The 17,203-nt window shown below is 38.5% G+C and overlaps 1 protein-coding gene across 6 annotated transcripts in view; it reads left to right on the top strand.

Moving 5' to 3' along the window:
- TFPI (tissue factor pathway inhibitor) overlaps positions 1-17,203 on the top strand; it is an 89,395-nt gene that overhangs the window by 32,284 nt on the left and 39,908 nt on the right. Inside the window, exon 1 of one of the 6 annotated variants that reach the window (XM_025460442.3) lies at positions 2,630-2,943. The exons of 4 other annotated variants lie outside the window; for them this stretch is intronic. The gene's annotated coding sequence lies outside the window, so the exon portion shown is untranslated. Of the gene's footprint in view, positions 1-2,629; positions 2,944-17,203 lie in introns of those variants that run through there. One more of the 6 variants, XM_049106277.1, reaches the window with a different exon arrangement.

The raw sequence follows: 17,203 nt of genomic DNA, 5'->3' as shown, positions 1-17,203 counted from the left end.
CCTAATCCCCCAACAGCCAACTCTCCTCAACTAACTATCAGGGTAAGAAGGGACCGTTGAATGTGCTTGAGGGGCAGGATACGAGGTAGTAAGGGATGGTGACCATGTCGCAGAAGTTCACTGTTAAACCTGAGGTTTCAGCACACAGCAAAGCTTTATTTTGGTGTGAAATACAGACTTTGTGGAAAGGAGCACAGAAGAATAAACATCTGTGCTTTGAAGTCAGACCGCGTGATTGAGTCAGAGCCCCACAAGCTGTACTCACTCTTCCCAATCCTGTGAAATGGCCGTTGAGAGGGAGTGGAATTTGTCACCCCAAAATATGCCTCTTTGGCATCCAGGATTGTTTTAGGCTGGATTTTTTTGGTTTGCTTTGGGTTTTTGTTTTTGTTCCATTTTTTTTTTTTTTTTGCGAAAGTAGAAAGACAGACCATGTTTTATGTAATATTTCATTGGCTTGATTTATGGCTTTATTTAAATTTCTTTAATTGACGTATAGCTGACACTGTTACCTTAGTTTCAGACGTACAACAGAGCGATGGGTCGTCACGCTCTCCACACGTGTCGCCACCCACCGTCTGTCACCACACAGCAGCATTACGACACCATTAACTATATTCCTTGTGCCGAACCCTTGATTCCCCGAGACTTATTCATTCCATAACTGAACGTCTGAATTTCCTACTTTACGTGATTATTTTGTGAAAAATGACAGACGCAGGAAAAGCTTCGGAAGTGGAGCAGTTACCCTTTTCTAAGGGACATTCATGTTTCCAAGAGAGATCTCCATCTGTACAGGTGTCCCCCTCTCTGCAGCAGGAAGAGGAAAACAACTAAATCTCTAGAAATAACAGTGGGGAAGGCAAAGACTTAAATTTGCATAGCAACCCAGTCTTGGGTACCGTCTTCTCCCCAGAGGCGCCCATTACTGGATCACCCACCCCCCAACATTAATTTTTGTCTTTAGAGAGGTTTAAGGCGGTGGTTTGGGCCACTACAAGGAGTTATTCAGTTTTCCTAGGTATCTCCCATGTATACAGGAGGTATACGTGTTATTAGACTTCAGTTTGTTTTTCTCTGTCAATCTTTTATTGCACAGTGGTCTCAGCCAAGAACCTAGAAAGGTACAGGGAAAATTACTTTTTCTCTCCTCCACTGTAGTCAGGAAGGAAGAATTTCCTTGGTCCTTCATGGTCCTTCTAGCTGCTATAAGAACTAAATTGACATGAGACAGATTAATGGGAGAAAATCATGTTAATTTTCTGCATATGGCTAATCCACAGGCATGGAAATTCTAAAGAAAGGCCAAATAAGGTATGTGTTATTCTGAACTAAGGGGAAGGGAGTAAGGGTCTAGAACTTCAAAAGAAAGGATTACAACTCACTGGAAGATGAAAAAAAGAGCAAATGTTTTGTAAGCAAACGTTTGCAGGACCGTCAGAAACAATGAGACCCCGTAGACTGATCCCACAGGACATGCTGGGTTCCTCTCTCCCTGCGGTGCCTGGTTCAGGTCCCGTCGTGCTTACGTCCAGCGCTAGCTCCAGTCCTGGAGCAGGTCTTCTATCTCCGTTCTTTTAGGCGATTGTGGGGAGGTAAGTAGGCTTTTCTGAATCTGCTGGGTTTTGGTTGCTTTTAACTTGACTGCTTACAGCGGTCTTCTTGCTGCAGGGGGCGGTCTCGGGGTGGCCGGCCCTGGGCACCCACCTACAGAGAAAGGACCTTCTTCACAAGCTGGATGAGGGAACTAGACGAAGTAATTTCTGTCTGGATACCTCATAGTTATTCAATACATAGGAGTGATGTTTATGTTAAAAGCAGAGAGAAGTTAGCCCTTACCCAGAGATGACAGGAGGGAGGCAAAGGAAGGTGAAGGCACAAAGACCAGAGAGCGAAAAAAGGCGAAGGCATAAAGACAATGTGAAATGGGAAACACAAGAAAGTGATGGGGTTTCCGGGCAGGTGAGCTAGGCCTCCAGGCCCAGGAGACCTGGCATCTTCGGGAGGCTCTGGTGGCCCCGAGCTGACCGGCCGTCATTGCCCCAGGAGCACACTCAAGGTTGGCCTCGGTGGCAGCAGCCCCCAGCAGGGCCCCCAGCAGGGCAGCGGACGTACCTCCGGACTTGCCAGTCTTGGAAGCTGTCAGTTCCTCACACTCCGAATGGTCGCACACACAGCAGCCAACGTCTAGGGGAGGTTTGCTGCGTGTGGGAGGCTGTCGGGAGTGCTCCTGTGTCCACACCCGCGCGTCTGGGTCAATCCACTCGCTCCTCCTATCCAACCCAGGACTTTGATTGCCTTTGATTGTCTTAGGGAAAGAGATAGAGGCGCAGGGAGTCCACATAGTGGGCTGGGGCTGCGCGGCTGGCAACCCCCAGTGCAGGGCTCAGGGCCCAGCGGTGGCCGCGCCACGGGCGGCCTCCCTGACCACAGAAGGTGCAGGTAGATTTTTTCATTACTGTAGAGATAATGGGAAGAGAATAATTTGAAGAAGAAACAAACTGGGGGGAACGTGCATTTTGCTAAGGAACAACGCGGTGATAAATAGACGCTGCTTAGGAAATCCCTGACTCTGGGGAGTGGGGGGTGTTCCTGTGTCTTGAACTGATTGCAGCAGGAACCCCAGGAAGTGCAGGCAAGAGCTAAGAGCTGTTCCAGGGTGGTCCCGGGCTGTTGCCCTTGTCCGGCCCAGGGGGGCAGAGCCTTGCAGAGGGCCTGGCGTGGCCTGCAGGCGGCCAGGGTGGCCTCGGCAGGAAGGCCGGCCTCCGGCCTCCAGCGCAGGAGCCTCTGGCTGCGGGCCAGCAGCCCCGGGATCAGATCCTGGAGCCGCCCAGGGGAAGACGCAGAGGAGATAACCCCCCTCCCACGCCTGCCTGCCAGGGAACAGTATCCCCAGGCCGCTGGGAAAGCAGTCTTTCCAAGAACTTTCTGCAAGGCTCGCTGGTGAGTAGGTGGCAGCGTGCCCTCGGGCCTGCTTTCTTCCTGGGAGGAGGGCGCTGGGAGGCCGGGCTGGGGGAGGCCCGAGCTGGCCGGGGGCGAAACACAGTGAACCTCTATTTCTATGCAAACGAGGTGCTCAGCACTGTCTTCTTAGGCAAATACACGTGCCCTGACCCCATTGTCAGAGGGTGGCCCCAGGCGCCTTTCTTATGCTTTTCAGCAGTTCTTTGCTAATTGTGCCTGTTTCATTGGAATTTTCTGAAGACTTGCTTTCCTTTTTAAATACCGTTTATTAACACATAAAGGCGTGTGATAAAGACACTGGCCGGTATGTCTAAAGAACCTTCTGGTTATTGCTTTTAATTGTTGATCGTTACAATGCAGCATGGATTAGGATCCTTGCAATCAAAAGGAGGTATTTTAGGTCTACGGTACCTAATCTCTCTAGGGAAACGCGCTGCAAGCCTTGAGACCGAAGCTCATGTTCTAAGATGCTGAATAAGGATATGCAAGAATTCCTTTAAGTCAGTTAGAGCAATAGATCCCGTACCTACGTGCCGTGCTGTCGCCTTCACGCTGGCTATGCCATGACATTAAAATTCGCTCCTGGTAGTAAACAGAAGCCCATAATGTCGAGGTACTCAGCCGCAGAGCGAGAGGGGGGCAAGGCTATTTAATTAGGGAGACGCTCACTTGTGGGAGTATTACCACAAAATGAAAGCCAAGAGCAGCGCCATGTAGGAAAAGAAGAGGAAAAGATAAGCAAGAGCCACACTGAGTCACAGTGCTCTGGAAATTAGTCACAAAATGACTCGGTAAATTGGGTGATAAACACAAAGGGCACAAGCCAGCAGGAAACCTACAGCCCGGACTGAGAGCTGACGCCTAAGGGCCCAGCAGGGAAAGGTGTCAATCCTGATCCATTGCAAAGTTTGTAAACCTAACCAAATCCTTTCCTTTTTTTTTTTTTTTTTTTTTTTTTTTTTTTTTTAATTTTTTTATTTATTTACTTATGATAGTCACAGAGAGAGAGAGAGAGAGAGGCAGAGACACAGGCAGAGGGAGAAGCAGGCTCCATGCATCGGGAGCCTGATATGGGATTCGATCCCGGGTCTCCAGGATCGCGCCCCGGGCCAAAGGCAGGCGCCAAACCGCTGCGCCACCCAGGGATCCCCCAAATCCTTTCCTAAAACATTTTTAGAATTTTTTTTTTTGTCGTTCATCATTCTAGAGATGATCATTTCAAAACATTGTTATCTGTGTCTCATCTAATCTTTAAGCGAAAAAGTCAATCATGTCCGAAAATGGGTTGGGGCGGGCAATTTAATTTAGAGCCTACAGGTCAGTAAAATGATATAAAATATTCATAGGGATCAACAGAGATTAAAACTATTAATGTAAACACATAATTAACATTATAGAGGTAAAACTTTACAATACTAATTTTTTTTTTTTTTTACTTCTAACAATTTGAATAGTCACACTAGGAAACCAAATTTGCTTTTAGGTGAGTGACCGTAGACAGTGTCTTGCTGGAGAACTTTAATGACACACCCGTTACTATTTGGTTCCTCTTTCTATAAGGTTTGCTGAGCGGCACAAATTTTGTTTTGTTTGTGTTTTTTTAGAGGCGTAGTCTGATATCTTTAAGAATTTGTTTTATCTCCAAGGATTAGATCAAAATTGCTCTGGGAAATGTGGTTTGTGTCCAAATGAAGTATGCCCCCATTGTGCTTGCGGGTCTGATTGTAACCCTAGGCTTCACTTGCTTGTTGGTCATAAAACTATTTTGACTAGAACCTTCTATGAAAAACATTTCTGCCAAATTTAAAAATAAAATAATCTATGAAGTGGGAAGTTGGTTTTGAATTAATTCATAGTTTTCATGATATTAACCTGCTCTTTTCTTCAGAATTAATTTCCTGATCTTTGTTATCTCTATTATTCAAATTCAAATAATTGGACAAGATGGCTAACTACGGGAAGAAAAGACCAAGTTCAAAGGGCTTAACTCATTCCCAGAATACATAGCAACTAGCCAAATAGTAAATGTGTTATTTATCCTTTAGAAATGGTTGGTTTAAATTCACTGTGTACAAACTTTTAATTTATGAGATTTCACCTCATGTCATTACCCTTTTAGCAAAAAGTAAGTGAGTAAGTAAATAAGTAAATAAATAAATAAATAAAGCAAGCCAAGTAAACATTCTTGCAAAAAAAAAAAAAAAGTAAAGGGCAGGAAAGGCAAGATGAAAAGGGAAGGGAATATTAGACTAGGATTCTCAAAAGTATTTATTAGTATACTTTAGATAAGTTGAATGTTGATATTGGTTAAAATAAGTTAATTGTATTGCCAATTTATTTTTGCTATGTAGACGTGATTAAGGAAATATACTATAATGTAATTCACCTATTTCAATTGAAGTTATCTCCAGCCCCCTCCCTTTTTGGTTTTCCATCTAAAATATTTAACGTGGGAAATTAATTTACAGAGTTGTCTTCTTAAAAACATTTTTAAATGCATTATGCCTTTTATAGAAATATACCAATACTATACTTCTTTCTGATTTTTTTGTCCTTTGGAGAAATCTGAATTCAAGAGTGACTATTGAAGTCCTCGTTTCTAAATATCAAATCTCACCAAAATGAAGAAAGGGTGCAAGTTCTTTCAAAAAGTTCTTTCATGCTAGACCATCTCTACTGGGTCTCTGGGATCTTCAATGACTGGTTTCTGGGTGTGATGTGTCATTTCCAGGAGCCCAGTCTTCTCATTACTCCTCTTTCCTTTTTTTCACTTCTTCTCTAAGTGGCAGTATCTCCTAGAATCAGAGCTTAAGATTCAACTACCAAAAGGTTGAGGGCGATTTAGTCTTTTCCACATCTCTTCTTTCCAGAACCAATGACAAAAAACACTGGACCCATGTCTAATCTGCTCTGTTCAACTCTCTTCAGGCCCTCCTTTGGGATTCTTTTTTTTTTTTTTAATTAAAGATTCCTTTTATTTATTCATGAGAGACACACACACACACACAGAGAGAGAGAGAGAGAGAGAGAGGGAGAAGCAGGCTCCATGCAGGGAACCCGACGTGGGAATCGATCCCGGGACTCTGGGGTCACACCATGGGCCAAAGGCAGACGCCAAACCACTGAGCCACCCGGAGATTCCACCTTCTTTGGAATTCTATGTTCTCTCTCACTTGGAACAAGTGTGTTTTCAAACACATTTGAAATTTATTTTAAAAACAAAAGAGTAAAGGGACACTATGGTCCATAATGAAGTCCCAGCGATGCAATACTTCTATCCCAATAGTTTCATCTGCTGGGCCACAGTTTCCTGAGGTATCATGGACTTATTGCAAGGAATTCCCAAATCAAAATGTAATGGTAGCATTCTCTCTAGACTGAATACATATTATATGTTGTTGATTAGGCTATTTTGACATCAGAAATGTGAAAGTATCAGTCAATATGGCACTAATAAAATGTAGTGTTTTTATCACCAAGCACAATGTGCCATGGACACCCTTCAACTATAACACAGCTTCAGCACCACCACCACCACTCTGCTGCCAGGCTCAGTTTCTCTCTCTATCCATGATTCTTATCAATGCTAACCTATCCTTGAATCCCATAATAACCCATCTCTAAGCATCACCTCATTCCACAAGGCTTAATAATGGAGTGAATCTCAGTAATTGGTTGAGTCTTAAGAATAATAGTGTTTATTGTAAAATTTTGATCATGTTTTTTAAGGCTTATTTAGGAAACTTCAAAATATCTCAGAAAATGAATCAAAATGATTATTTCAAACTGTCCTATGCCTACTCTTGCTCTTTTTGTACCAACTATTTTCAAATATGCATGAATACAAAATGAATGCATTTCTGATTCATGCTATATGAATGAACCCTGAGAACATTATGCTAAGTAAAATAAACCAGACACAGTAGAAGATTTAGTGTATAATTCCATGTGTATATCCAGAATAGATAAAGTCACAGAGCCAGAGAGTAGATCAGAGGTGACCAGCCTCTAGAGGATGGGATGAATGGTGAGTTATTGCTTACTGCATACAGAGTTTCTGTTTGAGGTGATGAGAAATTTCAGACATTGATAGTGGTGATGATTGTACAGCATTGTGAATATAATTAATGACACAGGGTTGTGCACTTAAAAATGGTTAAAATAGCATATTTCATGGTGTATCTACTGCACTACAATAAAAATAGTAAAACTATTAATAAGACTTCAGTTTGAAGAATTCTAGATTCCTAATGATATTCCCTTTACATTTTCTCAATTAATAGACTCGAAGTACAAATATTATAATGTTAGATACCTGAATTTTTAAAAATCAAAACAGGTCTTCCTGTTTTGTTTCCTGATGAAAATTGGAACATATTTTTACCTAATATTGCTGTACTGGAGGCTAATGTTTTTCAGTCATATTGTCTTCTTTGGTTTTGATACCAGGGTAATTCAGGCCTCACAGAATGAGTTGGCAAGTATTACCTCCCTCTTGGTAAATTTTCTGGAGTGGTTAATATAAAATTTGTAGCATTTTTTTTTTCTTTAAATGTTTGGTGGAATTTGCCAGTGAAACCATCTGGGACTGAAATTTTCTTTGTGGAAAGGTATGTAATTACAAAATTCAATTTTAAAAAAATAATTATAGGACTATTCAGGTTCTCTACTTCTTCTTGAGTGAGCCTTGGTAGTTTCTGTCTTTCAAGAAATTGGTCCATTTACCTAAGTTGTCAAATTTATAGGCATAAAATCATTTATAATATTTCCTTATACTAGAATCTATAATGATGTGAAACCTCTACTTCCTGACATTAGTTATTTGTACCTTCTCTCTTCTTTTATCAGTCTATATCAAGGTCTTTGCACTTTTAACTTGTGTGTTTGTTTATAAAATGGTAATTGGCTGATGAGCATTAAGGAGGGCACTGGGTATTATTCACAACTTGATGAATTATTGGACTCTACATTCGAAACTAATGATGTACTATATGTTGGCTAATTGAATTTAATTCAAAAAAACAAAATGGGCTTTTAGGCAACATATAATTTGGTCTTGATGTTTTGCTCAATCAGGTAATATTTGCCTTTTTTTTTTTAAGATTTTACTTGTTTGTGTGTGTGTGTGTGTGTGTGTGTGTGTGTACATCCACTGGAGTATGGGGAAGGGCAGAGGGAGAGAAAGGGAGAGAAGTAGACTCCCCCAGTGTAGAGCCCAGGGCAGGGCTCAATCTCATGGCCCTGAGACTGTGAGTCAAAATCAAGAGTTGAGTCAAAATCAAGAGTTGAATGTTTAACTGACTGAGTTACCCAGGCACCCCAGACAATATTTGCCTTTAAATTAGAACATTTACATTTGATGTGATAATTGATAGGTTTGAATTTAAGTCCCTCTTTAAGCTATTGTTTTACTGGTCCTATCTATTTTTGTTTTCTTTTTTACTTATTTGGGGGGGTCTTCTTTTAAATTTAGTATCATGTATGAGAATGTTTTATCTCCTATGTTGGTTTATTTGCCATCATTCTTTTTATTTTAGTGGTTGTTTTGGGGCTTAGAATATACAGCTTTGATTTATCCCAGTTTTACTTTCAAGAGATATTAAGCCATTTCTCTTCTAGTATAAGAAACTTCAAACAGTATTTTTCTACTTTTCCTTCCCTGGCCTTTGTGCTCTGGCTGTCACACAATTTGTTTCCATATACGTTATTAGTAACATACTACAATGTCATTATTCTGGTTTCAGTTGGTTAAAATAAACTTAATTAAATATCTTTAGACTTACAGAAAACTTATGAAGCTAGAAAGAGTAGCCATATGCTCCCAACTCCTTTTACTAACGTCGTATATTGGTATGACACATTTGTCAAAATTGATGAGCTGATTATCTTTCAAACAGATTTAAATGTTAAAAAAATCTTTTATATTTGACCATGTAGCTACGTGCTGTGGCATCTTCACTTTGTATAGATCCATATTTCCATCTGATGCCATTTTCCTTGGTAGGCACACTCCTCTCTTTCCAGGACTCCAGTTACATGTATATTAATTGGGATGTTTACCTCACCGCTCAATTATTTATATGAGTTGAAGCAAACATAATTCCAAATGATAAATATTGTAGACAAAATTTATATTTAGTATTAGAATTTGATTTTATGAACATGTACGAGATTGTGTACATTATTCAAGGATTCCCAGGATTAACTTCCCAGGATTAACTTCTTTTTGTATGTTGTGTGTTTTTTCTCTTAAGAAAATCCCGATGAATGTATCAACTGAGGAAAGATGTTTAATTAAGGAGAATTTAGATTAGCCTCAATTTACATGGCAGGAGAGATTTTTTTTTTCCTATATGTGGTCAGCAACTTTAAAGCCATTTTAGATTTGCATTCATCATTTAAATAAAGTCCCTAAAAAAGTTAAAGTTCTTGAGACACCATTGTTTGCCATTACATTGTCATACCAACATTACTTTTCCCACTACCACTTACTGCCTTCCATATTATTATCTCCATAGTCAAAAGCCAGAGAGATACAAGTGACCATCTATCCTTGTAATAGGACGCCTCATTTAAAAACACATGAATGAGTGGGCATCCATGAGGTCTTCGGAAATGTGTACAAAAAAAATATCTGTGCATATGTGTATTCGCATTTTAGAAAAGTGTCTGTAGTTTCCCTCAGATCTCTCAGGAGCGTACATATCACCATTAAGGATATATCAGAGACACGTTTAAATATTTAAAGAAAACGGTATATAGAGTTAGGATCAAAAAGAGTATCAAGTAGTAATATGTCCTGGAGAAGGCAAGATAAGGAAGTTATCTTTATAAAGATTTTTTTAAAGATTTTTAGGAGTGCCTGGGTGGCTCAGAGGTTTAACCATCTACCTTCAGCTCAGGCTATGATCCTGGGGTCCTAGGATCTATACCCAGTCCAGCTCCCTGCTCAGCAGGGGTGGGGGTCTTCTTCTCCCGCTCCCTCTGCCCCTCCTCTTTACTCATGCTATCTCTCGCTTGCTCTCTCTCTCAAGTAAATAAAATATTTAATTTTTAAAAAAAATTTTAATCAATCTCTACACCCAACATGGGGTCAAACTCAAAACCCTGATATCAAGATTGGCATGTACTACCAACGGAGACAGCCAGGTGCCCCCTCTTTATAAAGTTTTTGGTGTGAGGTAAGCCATGAAGTTATCCATGAAAAATAAATCTTTGAGAAAAGATGTTTTTGAGAAGCCAAAGAAGAGAATAATTCATTTTAAGATCACTTTCAGTTCTTTCATTACAATTGAATAAGCAGATTCAGTTTTTAATATCTTCAAAGTATCTTCAAAGCTGAACATTACCTATTTGCTTTTTATACATTAGATCCTTTGCATGATACAAAAAGTATGCAATGTCATACATTTTAATAATGTATAAGTTAACTTAATTATTGAGATTTAAAGTAGCTTACCAAAAAATCAAAACTCTGTTCTCCATCCTCAGAAAATTACAATCAAAAGAATTAAGTAGGGCATTTTACGAGAAGATGTTATCCAATTCCTAATTATATGAGTATGTATTAGATTAAATTCGGATAGGAGAAAAAGATGACAATTTGGACAAACTAACTCGTCTTTATAAAAATGTAAAATAATGAGCATTTATTGTAAGGAACCAACAAAAAAATAAAACTATTTGTTGGATGCTCTGAATAAAAAAGGAAGTGACACCATTGCCTTTCATTCTTTGGGCTCATAGTTCTCATTCTTTTATGGGTCTGGCATTTTACAGTCTTGAATGGAAGTAGCTGTAGACCAATGTGCTAAGGGTTCCTGGAGGTCCATGACTCAGATCTGCTGGGGCTCTCTGTTCCTTTACAGCAATCAAAAAAAAAAAAAAAAAAAAAAGAAATCTTGCCATTTGCAATGACATGGATGAAACTAAAAGGTATTATGCAAAGCAAAATAAGTCAGTCAGAGAAAGACAATTATTGTATGATCTAACTCATATGTGGAATTTAAAAAACAAAACAGGATCATAGAGGAAAAGAGGAAAAAAATAAGATGAAATCAGAGAGGAAGACAAATCATAAGACTTAATCATAGGAAACAAACGGAGCGTTGCTGAGGGAGTGGGAGGATGGGGTAACTGGGGGATGGATGTTAAGGAGGGCACGTGATGTGATGAGCACTGAGTGTTAATATAAGGCGGATGCATCACTGACCTCTTCCTCTGAACTCAATAATGCATTATATGTTAATTAATTGAATTTAAGTAATTTCAAAAAAGAAAGCCACATTTAATATATTTAGTTCTTTTCTTTCTCCTCACACCTAAATTTACTGTATTCATTTGTATTTTTTCCATCTACTTTTATTTGGAGCTATTAGAATTAGTAGATGAACAGAATTGAATTCTCAGAAACCTCCATTTTGGCTTAGATATAGAATACAAACTTTTATTTGTTTTTTTCCCCTTAAAGAATAAAAATGGGGGCAGTATGCTATGACAAATTTTGCTTTTAACTAGACTGGGTTGGTATAGGAATCAGAGTCACTATAATGAGGAAAAGTGAGCTCAAAAAAATGAATGCCACCTCTTTTTTGAAAAAAAAAAAAAAAGTCTTACAGATTTAACTGTAAAACCTTGAGAAAATAATTCCACGCATATTTTTCTAAAAGACTTTAGTTATTATGGGTAAATATGTCATGAAGAATCTTTGATCTTTGGCATTATTTCCTTTATTATGCATTTCTACTTGGCTTCCCTTTGTCCATTGTAGTTTTAGTATTAACAGATCTGTATCACATTCACTTCAGACTTAAAGACTTTTAGAAATATTTTTACATATTTACATTTTCCCTGTTCATGACTTACAATTATCTCTTTATTCTCTCCTTCCCTCCCATCACTTCTCAATTTTCCTTCTCTACTTCACAGGTCTCTGTTCTCTCTTAACTAGAAATAAGAATTAATATTTCTTATTATTGTTTAGCTTGTTTTTCCTTTTTAAAAATATACATACAAATTATTTCTTTAAATTGTTTTAATTGATGAAATTCTTCTTGACTTATTTTACTTATAGGACTTAGGCTCAAAACAGAATAAAAATCTCCTAGTTACAATTTGACGAAATTTAGTTTTTAGAGATGATAAAAAATCTGAAATTCACTTTAGGGGAAAAAAAGAGGAAGGTGTTTCCAAGAATAGTGGATTTTTCTTGAGAGAATAGGAAGTGCAGTTGCCTTTTCCTTGAATGGTCACAATTCCCATGTTTGAATTGAAGTTCTGCCAATTTGCAAATGTAAGACTTTGGGGGGAAAAATCTGTTTCTGGGATTCTGTGTTCTCATTAAAAAATGCTTATCCCTATGGTTTCTTTCATCTCTAACTCTATATAATTGTATCACCATGCTCTCCACTTCTGTTTTTGTTGATTTTTAAAAAAATAAATAGTTTACACATGTATGCTATTTGTTTATAACATGGAGATATTCACTCTTTCTCCCTGGTGTCACCACTTCCTTTCTACAGGATTTTCCTTTTTTTATTTATTTTTTCCTTACATTATAAATGACAAGAAGTTAGGCCTCCACAGTGAACAGCTTTTAATGTATCGCTCTTAGAAGAAACTTTATAAAATCACATCCGACAACTGCTTGTTGTAGGAAAGAAAGAATAACAAAGCTTTCTATCAATGAGATTGTCACAATCTAAAATACAGATACGTGTCACGATTTAACTGATGAATGAACATCAGGGAATTTCACATTACACAATTCTCCAGAAACATGACTTCCTGTAATAAGAGCCAGACCCAAGAGGCATTTTCCTAGTGGATTGGCCAATCTTTAAGTAAACATAGGTGGAGTCAATAGTTTGCAATTATTTCAAGAGGTTTCTTTTGTTGTTCTGATTTTGCTTTATTTTTGAACCACTCTGTGTTTCTAGTATTAATTTACTTACCAAATCAGAATGTTTTGCTTATTTTCCATATTTTATCTTTACTCTCCATATACTTCTAGAACAATCTAAAAATTTGGCTCTTTTAGGGATGCCTGGTTGGTTTAGTCAGGAGACTGAGGAGACCATGCAATTCTCCATCTCACAGTGGTGAGTTCAAGTCCCATATTGGGTGGAGAGATTACTTAAAAAAAATAATAAAACACACTAAAATAGTTTTTAAAAAAACTTTTAAAATTTGACTCTTTTATAGCCAAAGATCAGGCATTATTTTAATGTCAACACAGCTGTAATGATTAAAAAAAAAAAAAAAAAAAAGAGGATTCTGACCTGGGCTTGGTAGTACTGATATTATTTTCTCCTCCTCCAAGCACTTTCCAATCAAAAACAGTTGAAACAAATTGATTAATAACCAGTTTGTGAGAGTAAAAACAGCAGAATGATTGCCGGTTAGGTTATGTGGCTGCTGGTAAGACAAAGTCACAGCACCACCAGCTTAAATCATGAGGCTACTTATCTCATTATATTGTCTTATTATACAGAGCACAGAGGTGATACGCTTCAAGACTGGTTAGCAAATCTGTCATTTTATTTCCATCATTTATAGCAGGTAGAGGTGTTTTTTTTTTTTTTAATTTTATTTATTTGAGAAAGAGAGAGAAAGAGGGCACACGCCGGGGCTGGGGGTGAACAGTGAGCAGGGAGCCTGATGTGGGGCTCCATCCCAGGACCCCAGGATCATGACCTGAGCTGAAGGCAGATGCTCAACCCCTGAGCCCCCCAGGAGCCCCTAGCAAGTAGGTGTTATCCCGGAGAATCTCACTCTCACAGATGGTTGCTTCAGCCCCAGGCATTGCATAAAGACAAGTGAGCCTTGGCCATGTGGCTCCATTTAGAGCAAGGACCTTTTTCAAAAGTATCCCATTCTCAGCCCTGGAAAATAGCATACTGTGCTCATATCATTGGCCACAGATTTATCATAGAGAAACAATTAAACCATTCACTGTGAGAGAAGTGGAATCCCCGATTAATGTGGATCAATGAAGAGTTTATTATTTATAAATTTGCTTCTGGAGCAGACATAGGCTATCTATCTTTCTCTGAGAACTGGATTTATGAACATATTCAGCTCACTAATATCAACAAAAAGTGGTAAAGAATGGTGGTTCAATAAACAAGATAACTGAAACAACAGTTTAATAAGTTAAAAAATACAGCTGAAATAAAAAATAAAATGAAAAAAAAATAAATAAATAAAAATAAAATGAATAGAGGGGGACCTGGGTGGCTCAGCTGGTTGAGCATCCCACTCTTCAACTCAGGTCATGATTCTGGGGGTCGTGAGATCCAGCCCCGAATAGGGCTCTGTCGCTTTACTCCCTCTCCCACTGACCGCCCCCTCCCCCCCCCCCCCCCCGCTCATGAGAGTTCTCTCTCTCTGTCTCTAAAATAAATAAATCTTATTAAAAAGTTCAAAATTCAAAATAATTGCACTGGTCTAATGTATATTCCCTTATAAAAACATATTTTTCTGCATGGACATCAATTTTCCTTAGATTATCTTTAAAAAGGCATATGTATTCAGGTTTTAAAATTCATATTTCCATGATTATTCCCCACTTTATCTTTTACTCATTAACAATTCAACTTTGTATAATATTACATCCAGTGGATGGATGTGCTGCCCCGATAGTTGTCATAAGGTTGCATATCTATATTAAAAGCAAAACATTTTTATGATAAAATAAACATGGGTTTGCATTTAGCCATTTTCATATATTTAAATTTACAAGTGTGTGATATTGCTAGCTTAAGATACCATCTATAATTTTGAACAAAGAATGTACACATGCAGGAAAAATTGTTTGATTATTAAATAATAAGTTACTTATATATTTCCTCTTGCTCTTGCCAACACTCCTCATATCTTGCTCTCTTTGTCTTTTATGTCTGTCCAATTGTTAAAATCCAACTCTGGATCCTTCAGAAGTTCAATTTTTATATCTGGAGAGAAGGAGCACTGATTTTTGAAGGCACAAATTATTATGAACTTATAATTTTGAATCCCAGGAGCCCATAAATTAATAAGAATATTTTTAGTATCTCCCTTCATTTCATCTAGAGAAAATATCAAACCCTCACATTTTTAGAAGTCCACTATTTCTCAAAATTTTGAACAATCTCAACCTCTTATTCACGTAGAGAATTGAATCACAGCAGGAAAATCTACTTTCTATTTTTCTCTTCAACACCTCCCTCGCAAAACACACATGTACATGGCCATACCTGAAAATGTATCGTATTTCCCCACTGCCTAAAATAAGAAAATCTCTTGTTTTATGAAATATAGTCTTTTCTTCAGGGCAAAGTTAGACCCTCTTCACCTGTTGCCTGGGATCCTCTATTCATTTTAGAGGATCATCTATTCATTTTAATTAAAAAAAATCTATTTATTTATTTATTTTAGAAAGAGAGAGAATGCATGTGGGGGGGGGCGGTAGAAGGAGAGGGAGAGAGAGAATCCCAAGCAGACTCCCCGAGGAGCAGGGAGCCTGAGTAGAGGTTTAACCCCAGGACTGTGAGATCAGGGCCTGAGCTGAAATCAAGAGTCGGGTGCGCAACCCACTGAGCCACCCAACCACCCCTCTATTCATTTTATTTTTTGTTTGTTTCAGCTTTTGTCTCCCTCTCTTTAATGGCAGTAACATATAAAACTATTCCCTCCACAAAAAATTTCCTTAAAATGCTCTCTTATATTTCAGGATACACCTATACAATGATAGCCTCACTTGCTGTTGTCACAGCCTCTGTTCCACTTCCTTCGGTAGCTCCCCCGCTGCTGCCCACACCACTGGACCAAATCCTTTGTAATTTTGCAAGGATGTGGACAATGTCACTAAACCCCATGCCCTTTCTTTTTTTTTTAAGCTCCTGTTTTACTTTGAACGCTCTGTGCTTTAGGCATTGTCAACTTGCAACAAGTTCTTGAAGTGCCCACTTCCCTTATCGTTTGTGCCACTGCAGTTTTAGGCTTCCTCCCGCTTCCCTGGGCTATTTCTTAGTTGTCTTCTCAGATCTCTTTTCCTCATCCTCATTCTTGGGGCTTTAGTTCTGGGGTGTTCCTTTCTAATCTTCACACTCACCTCACACAGTCACAGATTACATAACCTTAAGTTTGTAAAAACACTTAAAAGAATGCCTGTTCCCTAGCACACGCTATGCAAGTACTTGTCAAATCAATTTCATCCACTTTACACATGTAATTATCATTTCTAGTTGGATTCTCATATTTCTAACTCTAGTAGAGATGTCTGCTCTGAGCTCCACATCTCCATGTTGGGCTTCTTATGTCACGGCTCCAATGAAAGTCTTACAAATACTTCAAACCACCTCACGTTGAATTCATCACCCTCCTAAGGTAACATTCTCCTTGCCTTAGGCTTCTCAACTCATTGCCTGGAGCTCTCTGTTGATCCCTTTGTTAAATCGGGAACTGTAGCTGTCCTTGATTCTTCTTTCTTTCTCACCTTCCATGTCATTTTAATTATCAAATTATCTTGAATTTACTTTTTAATTTCCTCACAAATCAGGACACCTCTCCCCACCTCCCCTTCTAATAGTATTATATATCATACACACCTCTCTTTATAAGTTTTTATTTATTTATTTGAGAGAGAGAGAGAGACCGGAGAGGTAGGGGAACAGAGGGAGAGGGACAAGTAGATTCCTCCTTGAGCAACAGAGCCCAGCATGGGATCCTGACTTGAGCCAAAACCAAGAGACAAATGCTCAACTGACTGAGCCATCCATGTGCTCCTTCAACTTTGTTCTTTAATCAAATATTTTTTTAATGTTTGTAGATGTGGCTTCTATTTCCACTAAAATTTGGAGAAAAAAAGGTACCTTTTCGAGATGTTCCTTTGTGTAGACTTGTTCTAATCTATTCATTCAGTCTTTGCTGAGTGAACCTCTGTGTCTTTTTCTCGAGTGTAAGCAACAACCCCCCCCCTCCCCGCCCCGGTTTTTTAAGGCTTTGATCTATGCCCCTCTCAAATGTGATTAGCTAAGGCTTGGGTCAAAAACCAACTTCCCATATATTTGGATAGAGTGATGTAGAAATATTTATACAATAATAAATATAACCACTAATGAAGTATAGACTTTAAACCAGGAACAGAAAGCATTTAGGCAACTCACTAAATCAAAAATTATAATAATTATAATAATGACCACAGTAAAAACTTATTTGGGTTAATGAATTGTACTTGTAGGATTAACAAACCAGAGAA

This window comes from Canis lupus, chromosome 36 (assembly GCF_003254725.2).
Source record: "Canis lupus dingo isolate Sandy chromosome 36, ASM325472v2, whole genome shotgun sequence".
In the NCBI taxonomy this organism is placed as follows: domain Eukaryota; kingdom Metazoa; phylum Chordata; class Mammalia; order Carnivora; family Canidae; genus Canis; species Canis lupus.
Note: the sequence above shows the minus strand (reverse complement) of the source record. Positions and strands in the feature narration are given on the sequence as shown.